Here is a 22,172-nt window from a genome sequence, read left to right as displayed (position 1 = left end):
GGTTTATCCCTTAACCTGAGGGGGAAAAGAATAAAAGAATACCTCATGGGAAAGAGGCATCAGGTTTATCCCTTAACCTGAAAGGGTAATATGAAAGAATAGAATTTTGGGGGAAAAATTAAAAAAGAGAAATTGATAGCTATTTATAAAATCGAGAAAATTTGAAAACTTGTCTTTACAAGAGAATCCTCATAGGTAGCATTATTGCTCCTACGAGAGGTTTCAGGATTATCCCTTATCCTGAATGGATAGCACCTCGGACAACGAGGGTCAAGTTTATCCCTTAACCTGAGGGGGAACACCTCGGACAACGAGGGTCAAGTTTGTCCCTTAACCTGAAAGGGCACAAGAAGATTTACAAAATACCTCATGGGAAAGAGGCATCAGGTTTATCCCTTAGCCTGAAAGGGAAAATAGAAGATTTGATAAAATTTAATAGAATTGAGGGAAAATTTGACAAAACTTGATAAAATTGATGTAAACTTGATAAAGATATGAATAAAATGAATGAAATTGATAAAGATATCCAAATTAACTGAAAATTTATAAGATTTAAGAGAAAAATGAGTTTTTCTGATCCTGCCTGCATATGAGATCTTGAAAGGAAAAAATGTTTATTTAAAAGATAAGTGAGAAATCATTCTTGGGAAGAAAATCCACTGCAAGAAGAATGATCAGTGCAAGGTCTGACCCTTTTAAAAAAAAGAGAATCATCATGAGAGATCATCATGAGGTTTGATTTCGAAGATAGTGGTTTGAAATCAATTTTGAAAAAAAAGAAAACCAACACGAGGGATGATTTTGAAGACAAATGGTTTTTCAAAACCTAATTTAGAAAAGGAAAATCAACATGTTAGTTTATTTAAAAGAGATCAAAATATTTAAATTTTTGAAGACTTTTGTAGAAATTTTTGAGATTTTATGATTTTGAAAATCCTCATAGGCAATATCATTTCTCTCATAATGATGTTTTGGGATTGTCCCTTATTTTAAAAAGAATAGGAGAAATACGAATTTTGCCAAAATAAATGCCCCATCGTGGCGAAGGATAGAAGTGTTTGATATCAACAGATACGAAGAAAATTGACATTTTATTGATAGGAAATTATGATAACAACGACTGAAATATTTATAAGTTTGTTGACCAAAGGTCACAAAAGACTGAGACTGAGTTGTCCCTATTGGGTGACTGAAAAGGAGAGGAAGCAGAAAAAAATATTGACATGGTTCGGGAAGCTAGGCCAGGACGGGTAGCTACTCTTCTTCTTGATCTTCCACCAGCAGCTTTTTATCAATGCAGTCTTGGACGATGTTTTTGAAAACAAAGCAGTGCTCGATGTCATGACCCCTCGCCCGATGAAATTTGCAAAACTGATCTTTGAACATTCCCATAGTCACAGGAGGATCTGCTACCTTGGGAAGTTTAACCATCTCTTTTGTTGTCATATACTCAAGAACTTCCTCAAGTGATTGCTCTAAGGGTGTAAACTCACGGTCATATCCCCAACCATCGTGCTTTGGTTTTCCTTGGGGCTTTGATTCTAACTGGATGCTCGAGGGAGTGATGTTATTCTGCCTGTTGATCCCATTCTTTTGACCTGAGCAATCATCTCTGCCTGACCCGCTAGTGTGGTTCTTTCTGCCACCTCTTTTGTTTTTGCCATTGTTGTTGTTAGAGGAAGTGGTGGAGAAGGTGAAGTTGGTTTTCTTTTTCACGTCCTGACTGTCTTCTGCCAAGGTGATGCCATGATAGGTTCCGTTTTCTAATCCCATTTCGAGCCATTCAACTCGCTCGATTAATTTGATGAAGGATTTAGATGGAAAAGTGGAGATCAGACCCTTCAGAGGTTTAGAGAAATTGTTCAAAATTATTGAGAGTGCATGCCCCTCTGATATCAAATCCTTCATCCTGTTGCAAGTGGATCTCCATCTATGAATGAAATCTTTTGCCTTCTCATTGTCATTTTGCTTTAGGTTGAAAAGATGGTTGAGGGTAGGCAGAGCTTCAGTATTGAAGAGAAACCTTTCAATGAACAAATTGATGACTTTGTCAAAGTCTCGCAGTTCAATAGGGTTGATATGGTCGGCATACCATCTTGCTGCAACTCCCTCCAGACTACGTGGAAAACATAGGAATAAAGCCCTATTGTTCTTTCTGAATCGGTTGCACTCGGCGAAAAATGTAGCCAGATGAGCCTTGGGGTTGTCGGTCCCATCATACTTTATGAATTTACGAGGAAGATCTTCCCAGTTGTCATCTCCTTCTAAGCCGTCATAAAAGTCTGCGCCAGTGTAGATCTTTTTGCCTTTGTCCTGGGCTTGTATGTCTTTGATTGCACGAGTCATTTCTCTCATTTGCTCATGCATCGAATCTTCTGCTGGGATCTGAAACTTGGTTTTGCTTGCTGACTCATGCCCCTCATTGATTTTCTTGGGTCGATACAAGGGGTTGTGAAAATATGTCGGCTGCTCTTCCTCTGAGTCCTCCTTTGCTGACTCTGAAGTGCTGTCATACTGAACTTGCTTCTTGCTGACTTTTCCCTTGGCTTTGCTTTTAGAAGATATTTTCTCAGGGTTTTCCTCAGCCTGTTCAGACATCATTTTTGCCATCACTTTCTGAAACAACTTGTATGTAGTTGAATCAACATTGCTTTCTGCTTCTTGGCCCTGCTGCTTGGATGACTTGATGGAGTTCATTTCCTCTCCTTCACTGTCGCTTTGCTGCGGCACTGTTTCCTTTCCAGTCCTTGTTCGAACCATGACGAAATGTCAATGTCCTTTCCGTAGGTAAAAATGGGGTATTTAGGAAATTTTTTGGAGGAAATTATGATAAAGGAGAAAATCAAAGTCTGATAATGAAAATATCCCATTACGAGGGATCGGGTTGTCACCGAAAATTTATGACAACCGCATTGTTTTTCTGTGGAAAAGGATAAGAATATGAACAAATATCTAATTTTGAAAGGGACATATCGCGACAAAAATTTTATCTCAAAAGAGGGTAAGGAATAAAAAGGAATTTTGAAAGAGGATATAAAAGAAAAATTTGAAGAATCTGCAGGCAGGATCAAAGAATTTGAAGAAATTAGAAGAAGAAAGGGAAAATACATTTGGGTTTTAAAAACAAAAGAGGAAATTTTGAATAATATATACCCAGGGTTTTGGAAAATATAAGGAAGATATAAAATATCATACAATCACAGATATACAAACAAAAGATGTACAAGCAGCAGTCCCTAAGGCTGACTCTACATGCAATTTTTTGAAATGGCTGATAGGACCTTAATCCTAACTCTAAGATTTATATCATCTAATTCCCATCAAGGTACGCCGATATACTCAAGCCGAAGCTCGAAGTACGTGGCATATAAGATATCTCTCTAGTTCTAAGGTAAAGGTTTCTCAACATCCTTGAGCACCTACCGATATACCTCGGACTATGGCCCTTAGGTATGTGGTAGGGGGGCGCGAACCCAAATAAGTGGTCCAGTTGTGAGGCTCTCTCCCAAACTATGGTTCAGTGAGACAGCCCAGCAACGTGAAGACCGAGACAATATAGGTAGGGATGTTTTCAAAAACATGATCACATGCAGATAAAACCAGAAGGCTCTAATGCAAGTCCTAAAGAGATAGATTTAAATGAGAAGAAGCATACACTTGCATACATTGTTTGCATTCAATCCCTAGAATTGAGGAGAGTTGTATTTAAAACCTAAGTCTAATGTGAACATGGATAATCTCCTCAATATGGTCCTACCAAACCATACTTAGATCCTATATACAAAATAATGTCAGCTTAGGACAGAGTCTAGGCTCCTAAGGTTTGCATGAAAAATGAAGCTGACATAGAAGAATAAAGACTTAGAAAATATTAAAGCAAAGCAAAGGCATAGATTCAACCGGACGAAGACGTGTCCCATCTCGGTTGCAAAAACTGTGATCATCGCAAAAAATTTTCTCTCTTGTGGTTTCTCTCTCTTGTTTTTCTAGCCTCTATTTTCCTCCTTTTTGAAGGGAGAAAAAAAAAAGACAGAAAAGAAAGAGAGAAGAGAAAAGAAAAGAAGAGAGAGAGAAGAGGAACTCTTTTGCGGGATTTCACTTGACCTTAATTTGAAAATATTTAGAAATTTAACTCGCCTCCGTTTTGAAAATTTGCTGGAAAATGGAGAGACGGGATTCGCTCGTCGGTACGAGGTTCGATCGTTCCTGGCGCCTTTACTAGGGGTAATCAAACCAAGGATCGAATCTATGCCTTTTGCTTTGCCTAAATATTATCTAAGAATTTATTCTAAGTCTAAAAGATGCACAAAGAATCATGTTTGTGCAATGCAGAAGATGTATGCTTCTTTTGAAAAATAATTTGGAAATCTCCAAGTTTTCTGAGAAGAACTTGATAATGGAGTGAAGAAATGGTTTTGAATGGTGGAATCTAACTTAGAACTTTGAGATAGATCAGAGAAGTTCTAAGTTTTTGAAATGATCAGAGTTGGGAGAATAAATCTTGATTTTGAGAAAGAATGGTTTGAAACTTGAAATGAAAGGAACTGAAGTTTCAAAGTCAGAAATGGACTTTGAATTTTGAACTTGAATTTAGGAAAGGAAATGAATACTTGAGATGGAATTAAAGTTAAATTTTGAAGTTTGAAATTTAGAATGGATCTGAGAAATGGTATTTAAAATAGAGATGAATTTAAGAAATTCAGATGTGATCTGTAGGTGGAATTTGGATTTGAAATCTAAAATTGGAAATGGAATTGAATTCTGGATCCTAAGATGGATTTTGGATCTGAAGTCTAAGATCCAAAAGTGGAACTGGGTTCTGGATCCTAACATGTATTCGGATCTGAAGTCTGAGATCCAAAGTAGAATCAGATTCTGGATCCTAAAATGGATTTGGATCTGAAGTCTGAGATCCAAAGTAGAATTGGATTTTGGACCCTAAAATGGATTTGGATCTGAAGTCTGAGATCCAAAAAGTGGAATTGGATCTGAAGTCTGAGATCCAAAATAGAATTGGGTTCTGGATCCTAAAATGGAATTGGATCTGAAGTCTGAGATCCAGAGTAGAATCAAATTCTGGATCCTAGAATGGATTTTGGATCTATAATCTGAGATCCAAAGAGTGGAGATTTATACTTGGAAATCTGGATCCAAGTTGAGATTAGGATCTATCTTTGGAATTTTGATTTGAGGTTTTGAATTCTGAATATATATAATGAATTTCTAAGTCAATTTGGACTTTAAATTTGAAAGCTTGATTTTTGGAATTTAGAAGATGAATCAAGAATCTCAAAGTAAAATTGGACTTTGAAATTGAAATCTAAATCTTTGAAATAAGATAGAAGAATGAATAAAAATAGAGATTGAAGAAGGATATTCGAAATCACTTGAAGTTTTTGAAAAAGGAATTTTGAAAAAAATATGATGTAGTTCCATCCTAAATGATGAATGAATTTAAAGAATTTGAAATTGGATTTTTTTGAAAAGCTATTCCATTCTTTAAATGAATTAAAACAAGATTGAAGATATAATAGATCCTTGACTATGGTCATTGAATGTATTATATAATAATCTATATTTAAATTCAGGTGAAGAATGAAAACATTTTGTGCTTTTATAGAGTTTAAAATGGAATTAATTCTCAATATACCCTGACTATGGCCATTGGTATATATATTGAATTAATTTTAAGTTAAACTCTCATAAAAGATGAAATATTTGAAAATATGATGATTTTTGAAAAGGATCCAGTGTGGATCCAGTGTTATTTTATAAAAGATGAAAATTCTAAGTTTTGTTTACATCTTGACTATGGCCATTGATGTAAATCATCAACTTAGAATTAATTTACCTCTTACGAAATGGTAAACGTGCCATTCGTGTTCCCCATTTGCGATATTTTGGAAAATGAAGGAAGAAGCATGAAAATAAGCAATTTATGACACTACTATGCCCATTCATTCTATCTAAAACATGAAAATGTAAATTTTCATTAAGGCTCTAACTTATTACAATACATGAAATTGAATTTACAACTCTGACAAATGATCTTTTCTTCATATTCTGCTGTAAAACACTTGATTAGTATGAAAAATGAAAGGAAACTGTACATGTTATATAGATATCAATGGCAAAATTGTCCTATGTCAAGATATTTGGGGTCTAAAAATGTGGAAAAGATGAAAATTGATATGTATTTATATATATATATATTCATGTGTATGTATACTTATATACATATATATATATATATATATGTATAAGTGGAATGATGAATGTCAAGGGTTGACATAGTGGATGATATGGTAGTGACTATTGAATGAATCAAGTATATATATATATATATATATATATATATATATATATATGTATATATATATATATATATATATGTATATATGTATATATATATAAATATATATATGAATCAAGCCCAAAGCGTAAGTAACCACGAATCATACAAGAGCAATACAATGAAGGCACACTGTAGTGAATTTTTATTGCTGCAAAAGCAATTCTGTAATGTAACATTCTGCGGGAAATATGGCCTGTTAAACCATACAATACAAGCAACGAGATCACAGTCGTAGAAGATATGGATTTACATTCAAATCACAGAGCAAGTGAGTTAAACAGATTCCAGAAATCCCATAAAATCCCTGTGCCGAAATGAGAAATCAAAGGATATGGATGCTCAGTACAGCAAAATTCCCTTTATGACCTATTTAGATTGCCTTTAATCTTCATGCCGGATTATTTAAGAAATACTTTACAACATACAACACCAAACTGGAATGCATGGATGCTAAACAGGACATGTAATGGGATGAAGGGTTTCATGTGTGTGCTGATGGAGTATGATTGCTATGAATGTGGCAATATTAACATGAGAATTGTGTTAAGTACAAGTGGTGACAGGTGGAGGCTGAACAATATGAAATGCTTGTGGTGCCGTGAATATATTCAGGTAAGGTGGGAAATAAAGGTGTCTATTTAGGTGGATGTTGTGGTTTGCACAAATAATGACACCCAAGTTGCAACTGAATATTGCGATGGTGAAGGCAAGTATTGAAATGGGTGTCGATAGGCAAATATGTATATGTTAATGGGTTTTTTTCACACCAACAGCAACAAGCCATGAATAGGGTGAATAGTGTGCTACAGGTGGAAGTCTCACAGTACCGGGTTATAAAGGTATGAAAGTATGTACTCAAAAGTTGTTATTGTTTTTGGCATCAACTGACATGGATCCACGAGTCTACAGTGATATACAATTCACCTTAGTAGCATTTGGTCTTCCGCCTTGATCCATACGCACTACACAACATTGGCTCATCAGGTGATTCATTTCCCCACAGTGGAGTGCTTGTAGCCCCACAATGACAACCAGGGTTCTGTTCACCTATGAGTTTTCCTTGGGATAATCCTTAACTATGCGCAAAACCCACTTATTAGTTGTCGCACCAAACATAATGCTTCGGGTCATAGATTTATACATATTAGAATCAATATGCAATCCCCAGTGATCAAGGAAAACTAATGTTGATCAAAGAATCCACAATGAAACCATAAATTCTCTTCCTCTGCTAAAATAAAATTGTAGGAAATCGATGGGGATAATGCTTTTGAAAACCAATGCAGAGAATAATAAAAAAATACAGTCATCAAGACCATGGTGAAAGAGAACAACAATGCCAACAATATTGCTTAATGACAGATATAAGCACAAAAATATCAAAACTAAATGAAACTTATGATTTGCATTTGCAACATAAACCACCAAAGCCAATGACCTTACAAGAAAGGGGATAAAACTAAATGACAGCATGATTAGTAATGTATACACAACAACAAACCTATGATAAAATATAACAAATGGATGAAATAAACAGTCAAAGTGAATGACATGGGTATACGAACTTGAAGCTTATTGTGCAAGTCAGGTACTACGATGACATGTGCTGCTGCAGGTGTAAGGTGGTTATGTTGAATATAAATGAAGCAGAGTTTACAAGAAGTAGCCAAAGGTGAATGCTTTTGAATCAAGATTTGAATGATTCTTCGAGCGACTGCTGGTAAAATTCTGAGTCATCAAGTAGTTCAGAGTTGCAATCCACATTTGCTAGTTCACATTTTGATTGAAAGCACGTAATTTGCTTTCAAAAGCAACTGCACCAGTCGCCTTTGGTGTCTTTTCTGCCATTCGTCAATTTGAGCTATCTCTGAATGATATAGTCCTGGACTGCCTTATTGGTATTTGTAATCATTCCCTCTTGAAACTTCAAGCAACTCTCCATTGTTGGGTTTGGTCGAGACTAATGGCACTTTATAGATTTCATCCATCACTCCATCTCCCACAGAAGCTGGAATCAACCAAACAAATCCAATGACTACAGAAACATGAACAAGAATCATTTGCAGAGAAAAATAAAAAAATAAAAATAATACAGGTGCGTGGCAGGCAAAGGGAGATGGTGTTGCATGGGTTGAGCAATTTTAACTTGTTGAGTCTGGGATTACCTGCTAAATCACTTTGATTCTTTGAACATACCCACTTGAAGTATAGAATTTACTCTGAGCTTTTAAAAGTCCTGGTCCTTGGAGGAATTCTGAAGACATCATCTGCTGAGTCATTTCTTGCTTTTATGTTAGAGTGTAGGCTTTGGTTAGAAGTAAGAAGTGCACCAAAGGCCCCTCTAGTTTTGAGGCAATCCCAGCAGGTGAAGGCATCAATTGATCTGATTCCTTGTTGTAACAATGAATATTAAAAAATCCAACAAAACCAAATTACCCCAGATATACCATGCTGGAGCAACTTACCATCTCCACTTCCCCTTTTTTTATTTTTGTTATTTTGAGATACTAAGCTAAAAAGATCATAAGAATGATATAATATGCAGAGTTGGTGCGCAGTGGGGATGCACATAGAGGTGACGGTAGCAATGTACTGCTACAAAGGCCGTGGGGCTACAGCAGGAGATGAAGCTCGAGTAGGCATTTTTACATCAGGAATCACAGTTATGAATTATAGAAAACAGAACTTCAAATAGATTAAAACTAAAAAAATGTGGGAGATGTGAGTCAAAAAATGGAATGTAAAGTTGAAAATATATCCACGCCAGGCAAAATGGATGCAGATACACTGGAAAACGAATCTGATATGAAGAGACGATACAGTGTAAATCAAGGTTTTATTGAATGAAAATGTGAAATGAGCACATGCAAAATGAATGGTAATTATGAATGAAATGGGATGCAATATGAATCAAATGATGCAGATGCTGGGAGAGCAAATAAAATGTCTGACGATGGAGGTAAAATTATGCCCACTAAATAAAAAAAATGCAACGGCTGGATGGTTACTGCACAAACAGAGCGTAATCCTAGGGATGAAAATATGCTACTGGACATAAAAGGATGAGGGCTTAATGTGATTCTCCCTATGTGCTGCAAGACTGGATGACATTTACGTTATACCTAGCCAATCCATCCCTATTGAGGCTTCAAGCAGAATATAACTTAGTGATTCTGAGAGATAATCGGAACGTGATACTTAAACATGGAAGTACCAGCAAACGACGATGATGGGATGAAGATGGGAGTGACCTAGATACATAAACTGATGGGTTTAAATATGCAAGACATTCCTAAATCATTAAAGAGGAATATGACGGAGCACATAGCTGCTGGACCATGTGATCAAATGGAGGGGGGAGGGGGTATTCTAAATCATCAACGAGTGATGATTCAGACATTTTCCCAATAATTCCACAGATGGTTTTATAATAGAAGAGCTTCTTTTTTCTTTTCTTTTTTAAAAAAAAACCAAGAACATGACAAACTGTGTAACAAAAGAGATGCAGTGCACATATTATTCACATGAATCGAATCTCATTCAGCGATAATTTTTTTGCAACAAGAGAAGACCGTGATCATTCAATTTTCATCCACAGAAAACAAAGATTAAACATTAAATTCAAACTTGAAGGTTAACTCAAAAACCCCTGTGATCATCCAGATCAACTTGGTCCTCAAATAAAAGTGAAAATTCAATAATCAACAGGTAATGAAAAGAAACTAAAATGCAGAATGGGAAAAAGAAAGAATGGAAGCTATGTAAAAGTAAAAACGACGGAAAATATTGGAGTTCACAAACTCCATTGATGTTGCACGGAGGTAGGTCGATATTGCCATAGGCAATCCAACGCTACCAGATGTGCTTTTTAAGGGAATGAGAGCAAGGGAAATCAGAAGAATAATAAAAACAAAAACAAAAAAATGAGGGGAAGAATGGAACTTACTTGGAGTTGCAGGAGCTCTAGGGAAGGAACACCGTGAAGGAGGAGTCGGCGGCAGCTGCTTGCTTGGCAGGAATTCTGAAGGAGGAAGGAGGATAAAGTCAATGGATGGAAACTGATGGAATGGATGGATGCTTGATGTTAATGGGGTGAAGACGGATTGAAAGGAAAAGCTGAAAGGGGGGACATACGGGGGTGAAGAGCCGATCAGAGAGAATGAAGGAAGAATGTAGTGGTAGGGTGAAAATCGGTGGATTGAAGAGGGGTGCGGTGGTGAAGAAGCGGTAGTGAAGAAGGAAGGAGGGTGCTGGGGTGAGAACGGATGGCTAGGGTTTCCTCATCGTGCCCTTCTTAAGGAGGGGGGCGAAGGTTCGAGAAGGGGAATGAGTTGTTGAAGATGGAGGAGAGGAGGAAAGGTTGTTGCCGATCCATGGTTGAGAAAGGGGGAAGGCTCGTGAGGCCGTCCGATGGGGAGGACCTTTCTGGAAGGGGAAGAGAGGGAGGGTTTGGAGAGAAGAGAGAGAGGCGATGAGAGTCGGCCACCCAACCCTTTGCAAAAGAAAACCTAGAAAATACTCGTAACGGGGGCTCTCAAAAAGAATTTTTCATAAAAGGGGTTTTCAAAATGAGGTTTTTAGCAAACATTTGATTTTTTTTTTTTTTTAAAAACTCAAACTCATTTGTTTTTCTCATAATTTTTCCGATTTTTTTTTGTTTTTATGTTATTTTTCATTTTTTTGTATTTTTTGGAATAAAAATCTAAGACTTTACGAGAAAAACAAAGATTAAACACTAATTTTTTTGTATTTTTCTGAGGAATATTTACAAAAGTATTTTTCTGAGAATTTCAGACCATTTCGGGGAAATTTCTTCAGAAAAATGGGTTTGGACTCAGGTTTTGAGAAAACGTTCGAGTTTTGGAACTCGAATCGAGAAATACAACATGATGGATCCAAACGGATGTCGGAGGTACTGTCTGAGCTATTTAAAATTATTTTTTTGTATTTTCTGTAATTTTAATTTAAAAGTTGGACAATGAGACTCAGATTTGGATCTTGACAATGGATCTAGATCCGAAATCAATTTGAACATATAAAATGAATTTAATTTCAGTAAAACTTGAGAAATGAACTAGAATTTAGATTTAAAAGTGGTTCAATTGCTCAGAAAATGATATCAGAGGCAAAAAGGGAATATTTAAAAGATTTTAAAAAATTTGGGGTGTTCACAGATGCCCCTCTTTGCTACTAAGCCGGTTGAAATCCGAGCTTAGTGGCAAAGAAAACACTCCAAATTTTGAAAAATGCCCCAGTCAGCAGATCTTAACTCGGTGTGGAAGAATTATTTTGAAAAGACAATGGCTTTTCAGGCTTAAAACCTTATCCTGAATGGTTTTTGGGAAGGCGAAATCCTCGAAAATGATATGACCAGATAATAGAAAGGAGGAAATCATGGTGGGACTTCGGATGAAGATCCCGAAATGATGAAAGATAAGAAGTTTGATTGAGTCTTATGGGTGAGACAAGATCAGCCTTGTGGAATGGCTCAGGTTTAGCCCTTAACCTGGATGGGACGAATATATCTCAAAATAACCTGAATGGGGAAAGAAATATATGATGACCTTGATGGGACATTTATGAGGGAATGCCTCGTGAGATGAAGCTCAAATAGGATCCTGTCCTGGATGGATATACAAAGCATGGATTCCTCGATGGGAAGAACCATGATGGGACTAGAGGAAAGCGCCTCGTCGAAACGAAGAATCTCATCAGAACAAGATTCAGGTTTAACCCAAACCTGAAGAAGGAAGATACCTCGAGGCGAGGTTCAGGCTTAACCCTTAACCTGAAGGGGACGACCAAATGGAATCCTCGAGTGAAGAGACCATGATGGGACCTTTGGAGTTTGGACAAACAAATTCGAAAGGGGTTTGCGAAAGGAGGGAATGGGGTTCCCTAAAGCTTTGAAAAAGGGATGAACTTGGACGTCTCATTGCTGAGACTAAATCAACTTTTGAATTTAATGACCTCTCGCAGGAAGTACATGTTTTGACCCTTAACCTGAGTGGGAACGACCATACGGAATTCTCGAAACCGTGATGGGACAGGAGAGATACTTCAACTAAATGGGGTAACTCTTCTGGAAGATATAAACAACGCTAGGTTGCAACAAAATGGATATTGAATATTTATTTCATTCTTAGAATATCTAGAAAATTTTGCCAACAAGATAAATTTATAGTTGACTTCAACGCTTGAAAATGTGCACATGTGTGCAAAGATATTCCCTCTTTTACCTAGAGTATTTCCTCCAACGAGGTTATCTTCTTGGTTTTAAGAGTCAAATTCAAAGTTTTTAGCGCTCATGATTTTCTTCAAGGAAGTTGTCCATTTCCTTGATATGAGAAGAGAAGAAATATTCTTAATCTCATAAAAGCAAGTAGTGAAAAGATAAAAGAATTTCGCATAAGAAAAGATGACTTCTGGCAATTTTGGCAGTTTGATATCTGGGTGTTTTCCCATGATGATCTTCTTGCACTCTTTTTGAGTCATTGGGATTTTTCGGGCTTTTTACATCATATTTCATTTTGAAGATGTCCTGAATTTTCTCTCTTTTTCAGAGAAGGGTACGTCACAAGCTCCTTCATCTTGGAGATGCTCCGATTCTTCTTTTATCTCAGGTATTATATATGATATTGGCTCAAAAGGTCTTTAGGTGATAACAAAAATCAAATATCTTTTAGGGTTTGTCGGTAGGTTCATCACACTCGCCTTCATCTTGACGGTGATCTGAACTTTCCCTGGAAGGATCCTTCACAAACTCCTTCACCTCGGAGATGATCCAAATCTTCTTTGGCCCCGAAGGTCTAGCTCGCATAATTCGTCTTCATCTTGACGACAATTAAGAGATCCCTTTTGCAGATATTTGATTGCAGCTTTAAGTGGATGAGGAGACATGAATGAGTGGATTCTTTTTATCGCTCAGGATATTTCCACTGCCTAATTGCCAGAAAACCGTCTTTAAACATGCGCCATAGCCATGATCAATATCAATTCGCTTTCGTCCTTTCAACATCATTGAATATTTCTTTCGCTAATCATACCGAGGACATTTCTCACATCCTTTTGGTTGATCAACAGGAAAAGATTTGAATTTTACCTCTTTCGCAAAAAGTTTCACCCTTTTGGAAAGAAATACTAGAGGTAAACAGAGGTGATTCTTTTGTTCAATAAGAATATTGGAATCAACAAATATTTTTAGCAAATTGGCAAGGTTTTCAAGCATTCTTTGTGAAATAATCACTCAATATAGATTTTGATGAAACCTTGAGTTGAACTTGGGAAGGAATATTTAGATTTTTGTTTTGACCGACCAACTCGAAAGCAGGATTTTTTGGAAGTACCAGCTCGAAAGCAGGATTTTTGGAAGTACCAGCTCGAAAGCAGGATTTTTGGAAGTACCAGCTCGAAAGCAGGATTTTTGCAAGTACCAGCTCGAAAGCAGGATTTTTGGAAGTACCAGCTCGAAAGCAGGATTTGATTGCCCGACCAGCTCGAAAGCAGGATTTGATTGACCGACCAGCTCGAAAGCAGGATTTGATTGACCGACCAGCTCGAAAGCAGGATTTGATTAACCGACAAGCTCGAAAGCAGGATTAGATTGACCGACCAGCTCGAAAGCAGGATTTGATTGACCGACCAGCTTGAAAGCAGGAATTGTTTGCCCGACCAGCTCGAAAGCAGGATTTGATTGACTGACCAGCTCGAAAGCAGGATTTGATTGACCGACCAGCTCGAAAGCAGGATTTTGTTGGCCCGACCAGCTCGAAAGCAGGATTTGATTGACCGACCAGCTCGAAAGCAGGATTTGTTTGACCGACCAGCTCGAAAGCAGGATTTGATTGACCGACCAGCTCGAAAGCAGGATTTGTTTTTGGTAAAATGATTGGCATTGATAGAGTTGTGACCTGAAGGTTTGAGAAATGATGGACATTGATGAAATTGTAACCCGAAGGCTTGATAATGGTAGACATTGATGAAATTGTAACCCAAAGGCTTGATAATAAAAGACATTTGATGAAATTGATAGACATTTTGATGAGAATTTAGGATATAATAAACAATGATTCAGGTTTATCCCTTAAGCTGAAAGGGAAAATAATATATTGTGAAAAGATAACCTGAGACTTGATTTTGGAAGGGATATGGCAATATTTATGATTTAGGATTTAGATGGACCAGCACATTTGGCTGTATGCGGTCCAATTTTCAGGATTAACCCCTTATCCTGAACAGGGATATGAAAGAATAAACTTTGAGAAGACAGAAGGATATAGAACTATGAAAAAAATGTTGAACATTTAAGAAAATTGATTTATTTTTTTAAAAAGAATTTTCATAGGTAGCATGGTTGCCCCTATGAGTGATCTCAGGATTATCCCTTATCCTGAATGTGGAAAAAAGAATAGAATTTAAAGAGAAATTGATATAAATTTAGAAATCAATAAAGATCGATAAAAACTTTTATTTGAAAAAAGAATTCTTATAGGTAGCATTGTTGCCCCCACGAGAGGTCTCAGGATTATCCCTTATCCTGAATGGGAAAAAGAATAGGATTTAAGAAATTTTAGTGAAGGTAAATTGATATAAATCTAGAAAATTAATAAAGATTGGCAAAACTTATATTTACAAAAGAATCCTCATAGGTAGCGTTATCGCTCCTACGAGGGGTCTCAGGATTATCCCTTATCCTGAATGGGAACACCTCGGACAAGGAGGGTCAGGTTTATCCCTTAACCTGAGGGGGAAAAGAATAAAAGAATACCTCATGGGAAAGAGGCATCAGGTTTATCCCTTAACCTGAAAGGGTAATATGAAAGAATAGAATTTTGGGGGAAAAATTAAAAAAGAGAAATTGATAGCTATTTATAAAATCGAGAAAATTTGAAAACTTGTCTTTACAAGAGAATCCTCATAGGTAGCATTATTGCTCCTACGAGAGGTTTCAGGATTATCCCTTATCCTGAATGGGAAGCACCTCGGACAACGAGGGTCAGGTTTATCCCTTAACCTGAGGGGGAACACCTCGGACAACGAGGGTCAAGTTTGTCCCTTAACCTGAAAGGGCACAAGAAGATTTACAAAATACCTCATGGGAAAGAGGCATCAGGTTTATCCCTTAGCCTGAAAGGGAAAATAGAAGATTTGATAAAATTTAATAGAATTGAGGGAAAATTTGACAAAACTTGATAAAATTGATGTAAACTTGATAAAGATATGAATAAAATGAATGAAATTGATAAAGATATCCAAATTAACTGAAAATTTATAAGATTTAAGAGAAAAATGAGTTTTTCTAATCCTGCCTGCATATGAGATCTTGAAAGGAAAAAATGTTTATTTAAAAGATAAGTGAGAAATCATTCTTGGGAAGAAAATCCACTGCAAGAAGAATGATCAGTGCAAGGTCTGACCCTTTTAAAAAAAAGAGAATCATCATGAGAGATCATCATGAGGTTTGATTTCGAAGATAGTGGTTTGAAATCAATTTTGAAAAAAAAGAAAACCAACACGAGGGATGATTTTGAAGACAAATGGTTTTTCAAAACCTAATTTAGAAAAGGAAAATCAACATGTTAGTTTATTTAAAAGAGATCAAAATATTTAAATTTTTGAAGGCTTTTGTAGAAATTTTTGAGATTTTATGATTTTGAAAATCCTCATAGGCAATATCATTTCTCTCATAATGATGTTTTGGGATTGTCCCTTATTTTAAAAAGAATAGGAGAAATACGAATTTTGCCAAAATAAATGCCCCATCGTGGCGAAGGATAGAAGTGTTTGATATCAACAGATACGAAGAAAATTGACATTTTATTGATAGGAAATTATGATAACAACGACTGAAATATTTACAAGTTTGTTGACCAAAGGTCACAAAAGACTGAGACTGAGTTGTCCCTATTGGGTGACTGAAAAGGAGAGGAAGCAGAAAAAAATATTGACATGGTTCGGGAAGCTAGGCCAGGACGGGTAGCTACTCTTCTTCTTGATCTTCCACCAGCAGCTTTTTATCAATGCAGTCTTGGACGATGTTTTTGAAAACAAAGCAGTGCTCGATGTCATGACCCCTCGCCCGATGAAATTTGCAAAACTGATCTTTGAACCTTCCCATAGTCACAGGAGGATCTGCTACCTTGGGAAGTTTAACCATCTCTTTTGTTGTCATATACTCAAGAACTTCCTCAAGTGATTGCTCTAAGGGTGTAAACTCACGGTCATATCCCCAACCATCGTGCTTTGGTTTCCCTTGGGGCTTTGATTCTAACTGGATGCTCGAGGGAGTGATGTTATTCTGCCTGTTGATCCCATTCTTTTGACCTGAGCAATCATCTTTGCCTGACCCGCTAGTGTGGTTCTTTCTGCCACCTCTTTTGTTTTTGCCATTGTTGTTGTTAGAGGAAGTGGTGGAGAAGGTGAAGTTGGTTTTCTTTTTCACGTCCTGACTGCCTTCTGCCAAGGTGATGCCATGATAGGTTCCGTTTTCTAATCCCATTTTGAGCCATTCAACTCGCTCGATTAATTTGATGAAGGATTTAGATGGAAAAGTGGAGATCAGACCCTTCAGAGGTTGAGAGAAATTGTTCAAAATTATTGAGAGTGCATGCCCCTCTGATATCGGATCCTTCATCCTGTTGCAAGTGGATCTCCATCTATGAATGAAATCTTTTGCCTTCTCATTGTCATTTTGCTTTAGGTTGAAAAGATGGTTGAGGGTAGGTGGAGCTTCAGTATTGAAGAGAAACCTTTCAATGAACAAATTGATGACTTTGTCAAAGTCTCGCGGTTCAATAGGGTTGATATGGTCGGCATACCATCTTGCTGCAACTCCCTCCAGACTACGTGGAAAACATAGGAATAAAGCCCTATTGTTCTTTCTGAATCGGTTGCACTCGGCGAAAAATGTAGCCAGATGAGCCTTGGGGTTGTCGGTCCCATCATACTTTATGAATTTACGAGGAAGATCTTCCCAGTTGTCATCTCCTTCTAAGCCGTCATAAAAGTCTGCGCCAGTGTAGATCTTTTTGCCTTTGTCCTGGGCTTGTATGTCTTTGATTGCACGAGTCATTTCTCTCATTTGCTCATGCATCGAATCTTCTGCTGGGATCTGAAACTTGGTTTTGCTTGCTGACTCATGCCCCTCATTGATTTTCTTGGGTCGATACAAGGGGTTGTGAAAATATGTCGGCTGCTCTTCCTCTGAGTCCTCCTCTGCTGACTCTGAAGTGCTGTCATACTGAACTTGCTTCTTGCTGACTTTTCCCTTGGCTTTGCTTTTAGAAGATATTTTCTCAGGGTTTTCCTCAGCCTGTTCAGACATCATTTTTGCCATCACTTTCTGAAACAACTTGTATGTAGTTGAATCAACATTGCTTTCTGCTTCTTGGCCCTGCTGCTTGGATGACTTGATGGAGTTCATTTCCTCTCCATCACTGTCGCTTTGCTGCGGCACTGTTTCCTTTCCAGTCCTTGTTCGAACCATGACGAAATGTCAATGTCCTTTCCGTAGGTAAAAATGGGGTATTTAGGAAATTTTTTGGAGGAAATTATGATAAAGGAGAAAATCAAAGTCTGATAATGAAAATATCCCATTACGAGGGATCGGGTTGTCACCGAAAATTTATGACAACCGCATTGTTTTTCTGTGGAAAAGGATAAGAATATGAACAAATATCTAATTTTGAAAGGGACATATCGCGGCAAAAATTTTATCTCAAAAGAGGGTAAGGAATAAAAAGGAATTTTGAAAGAGGATATAAAAGAAAAATTTGAAGAATCTGCAGGCAAGATCAAAGAATTTGAAGAAATTAGAAGAAGAAAGGGAAAATACATTTGGGTTTTAAAAACAAAAGAGGAAATTTTGAATAATATATACCCAGGGTTTTGGAAAATATAAGGAAGATATAAAATATCATACAATCACAGATATACAAACAAAAGATGTACAAGCAGCAGTCCCTAAGGCTGACTCTACATGCAATTTTTTGAAATGGCTGATAGGACCTTAATCCTAACTCTAAGATTTATATCATCTAATTCCCATCAAGGTACGCCGATATACTCAAGCCGAAGCTCGAAGTACGTGGCATATAAGATATCTCTCTAGTTCTAAGGTAAAGGTTTCTCAACATCCTTGAGCACCTACCGATATACCTCGGACTATGGCCCTTAGGTATGTGGTAGGGGGGCGCGAACCCAAATAAGTGGTCCAGTTGTGAGGCTCTCTCCCAAACTATGGTTCAGTGAGACAGCCCAGCAACGTGAAGACCGGGACAATATAGGTAGGGATGTTTTCAAAAACATGATCACATGCAGATAAAACCAGAAGGCTCTAATGCAAGTCCTAAAGAGATAGATTTAAATGAGAAGAAGCATACACTTGCATACATTGTTTGCATTCAATCCCTAGAATTGAGGAGAGTTGTATTTAAAACCTAAGTCTAATGTGAACATGGATAATCTCCTCAATATGGTCCTACCAAACCATACTTAGATCCTATATGCAAAATAATGTCAGCTTAGGACAGAGTCTAGGCTCCTAAGGTTTGCATGAAAAATGAAGCTGACATAGAAGAATAAAGACTTAGAAAATATTAAAGCAAAGCAAAGGCATAGATTCAACCGGAAGAAGACGTGTCCCATCTCGGTCGCAAAAACTGTGATCATCGCAAAATTTTTTCTCTCTTGTGGTTTCTCTCTCTTCCTTCTCTTTTCTTTTTCTAGCCTCTATTTTCCTCCTTTTTGAAGGGAGAAAAAAAAAAGACAGAAAAGAAAGAGAGAAGAGAAAAGAAAAGAAGAGAGAGAGAAGAGGAACTCTTTTGCGGGATTTCACTTGACCTTAATTTGAAAATATTTAGAAATTTAATTCGCCTCCGTTTTGAAAATTTGCGGGAAAATGGAGAGACGGGATTCGCTCGTCGGTACGAGGTTCGATCGTTCCTGGCGCCTTTACCAGGGGTAATCGAAACAAGGATCGAATCTATGCCTTTTGCTTTGCCTAAATATTATCTAAGAATTTATTCTAAGTCAAAAAGATGCACAAAGAATCATGCTTGTGCAATGCAGAAGATGTATGCTTCTTTTGAAAAATGATTTGGAAATCTCCAAGTTTTCTGAGAAGAACTTGATAATGGAGTGAAGAAATGGTTTTGAATGGTGGAATCTAACTTAGAACTTTGAGATAGATCAGAGAAGTTCTAAGTTTTTGAAATGATCAGAGTTGAGAGAATAAATCTTGATTTTGAGAAAGAATGGTTTGAAACTTGAAATGAAAGGAACTGAAGTTTCAAAGTCAGAAATGGACTTTGAATTTTGAACTTGAATTTAGGAATAGAAATGAATACTTGAGATGGAATTAAATTTAAATTTTGAAGTTTGAAATTTAGAATGGATCTGAGAAATGGTATTTAAAATAGAGATGAATTTAAGAAATTCAGATGTGATCTGTAGGTGGAATTTGGATTTGAAATCTAAAATTGGAAATGGAATTGAATTCTGGATCCTAAGATAGATTTTGGATCTGAAGTCTGAGATCCAAAAGTGGAACTGGGTTCTGGATCCTAACATGTATTCGGATCTGAAGTCTGAGATCCAAAGTAGAATCGGATTCTGGATCCTAAAATGGATTTGGATCTGAAGTCTGAGATCCAAAGTAGAATTGGATTTTGGACCCTAAAATGGATTTGGATCTGAAGTCTGAGATCCAAAAAGTGGAATTGGATCTGAAGTCTGAGATCCAAAATAGAATTGGGTTCTGGATCCTAAAATAGAATTGGATCCGAAGTCTGAGATCCAGAGTAGAATCGGATTCTGGATCCTAGAATGGATTTTGGATCTATAATCTGAGATCCAAAGAGTGGAGATTTATACTTGGAAATCTGGATCCAAGTTGAGATTAGGATCTATCTTTGGAATTTTGATTTGAGGTTTTGAATTCTGAATATACATAATGAATTTCTAAGTCAATTTGGACTTTAAATTTGAAAGCTTGATTTTTGGAATTTAGAAGATGAATCAAGAATCTCAAAGTAAAATTGGACTTTGAAATTGAAATCTAAATCTTTGAAATAAGATAGAAGAATGAATAAAAATAGAGATTGAAGAAGGATATTCGAGATCACTTGATGTTTTTGAAAAAGGAATTTTGAAAAAAATATGATGTAGTTCCATCCTAAATGATGAATGAATTTAAAGAATTTGAAATTGGATTTTTTTGAAAAGCTATTCCATTCTTAAAATGAATTAAAACAAGATTGAAGATATAATAGATCCTTGACTATGGTCATTGAATGTATTATATAATAATCTATATTTAAATTCAGGTGAAGAATGAAGCACATTTTGTGCTTTTATAGAGTTTAAAATGGAATTAACTCTCAATATACCCTGACTATGGCCATTGGTATATATATTGAGTTAATTTTAAGTTAAACTCTAATAAAAGATGAAATATTTGAAAATATGATGATTTTTGAAAAGGATCCAGTGTTATTTTATAAAAGATAAAAATTCTAAGTTTTGTTTACATCCTGACTATGGCCATTGATGTAAATCATCAACTTAGAATTCATTTACCTCTTACGAAATGGTGCACGTGCCATTCGTGTTCCCCATTTGCGAGATTTTGGAAAATGAAGGAAGAAGGATGAAAATAAGCAATTTATGACACTACTATGCCCATTCATTCTATCTAAAACATGAAAATGTAAATTTTCATTAAGGCTCTAACTTATTACAATACATGAAATTGAATTTACAACTCTGAGTAATGATCTTTTCTTCATATTCTCCTGTAAAACACTTGATTAGTATGAAAAATGAAAGGAAACTGTACATGTTATATAGATATCAATGGCAAAATTGTCCTATGTCAAGATATTTGGGGTCTAAAAATGTGGAAAAGATGAAAATTGATATGTATTTATATATATATATATATTCATGTGTATGTATACTTATATACATATATGTATGAGGATATGAATGTATATATATACACATATATGTATATATACACATATATATATATATATACATATATATATATATATATATAAGTGGAATGATGAATGTGAAGGGTTGACATAGTGGATGATATGGTAGTGACTATTGAATGAATCAAATATATATATATATATATATATATATATGTATATATGTATATATATATAAATATATATATGAATCAAGCCCAAAGCGTATGTAATCATGAATCATACAAGAGCAATACAATGAAGGCACACTGTAGTGAATTTTTATTGCTGCAAAAGCAATTCTGTAATGTAACATTCTGCGGGAAATATGGCCTGTTAAACCATACAATACAGGCAACGAGATCGCAGTCGTAGAAGATATGGATTTACATTCAAATCACAGAGCAAGTGAGTTAAACTGATTCCAGAAATCCCATAAAATCCCTGTGCCGAAATGAGAAATCAAAGGATATGGATGCTCAGTACAGCAAAATTCCCTTTATGACCTATTTAGATTGCCTTTAATCTTCATGCCGGATTATTTAAGAAATACTTTACAACATACAACACCAAACTGGAATGCATGGATGCTAAACAGGACATGTAATGGGATGAAGGGTTTCATGTGTGTGTTGATGGAGTATGATTGCTATGAATGTGGCAATATTAACATGAGAATTGTGTTAAGTACAAGTGGTGACAGGTGGAGGCTGAACAATATGAAATGCTTGTGGTGCCGTGAATATATTCAGGTAAGGTGGGAAATAAAGGTGGCTATTTAGGTGGATGTTGTGGTTTGCACAACAAATGATACCCAAGTTGCAACTGAATATTGCGATGGT

Source organism: Nuphar pumila, chromosome 1, assembly GCF_984573655.1.
Source record: "Nuphar pumila chromosome 1, dmNupPumi1.hap1.1, whole genome shotgun sequence".
NCBI lineage: Eukaryota > Viridiplantae > Streptophyta > Magnoliopsida > Nymphaeales > Nymphaeaceae > Nuphar > Nuphar pumila.
The sequence above is the reverse complement of the archived record's forward strand: the minus strand, read 5'-3'. Positions refer to the sequence as shown.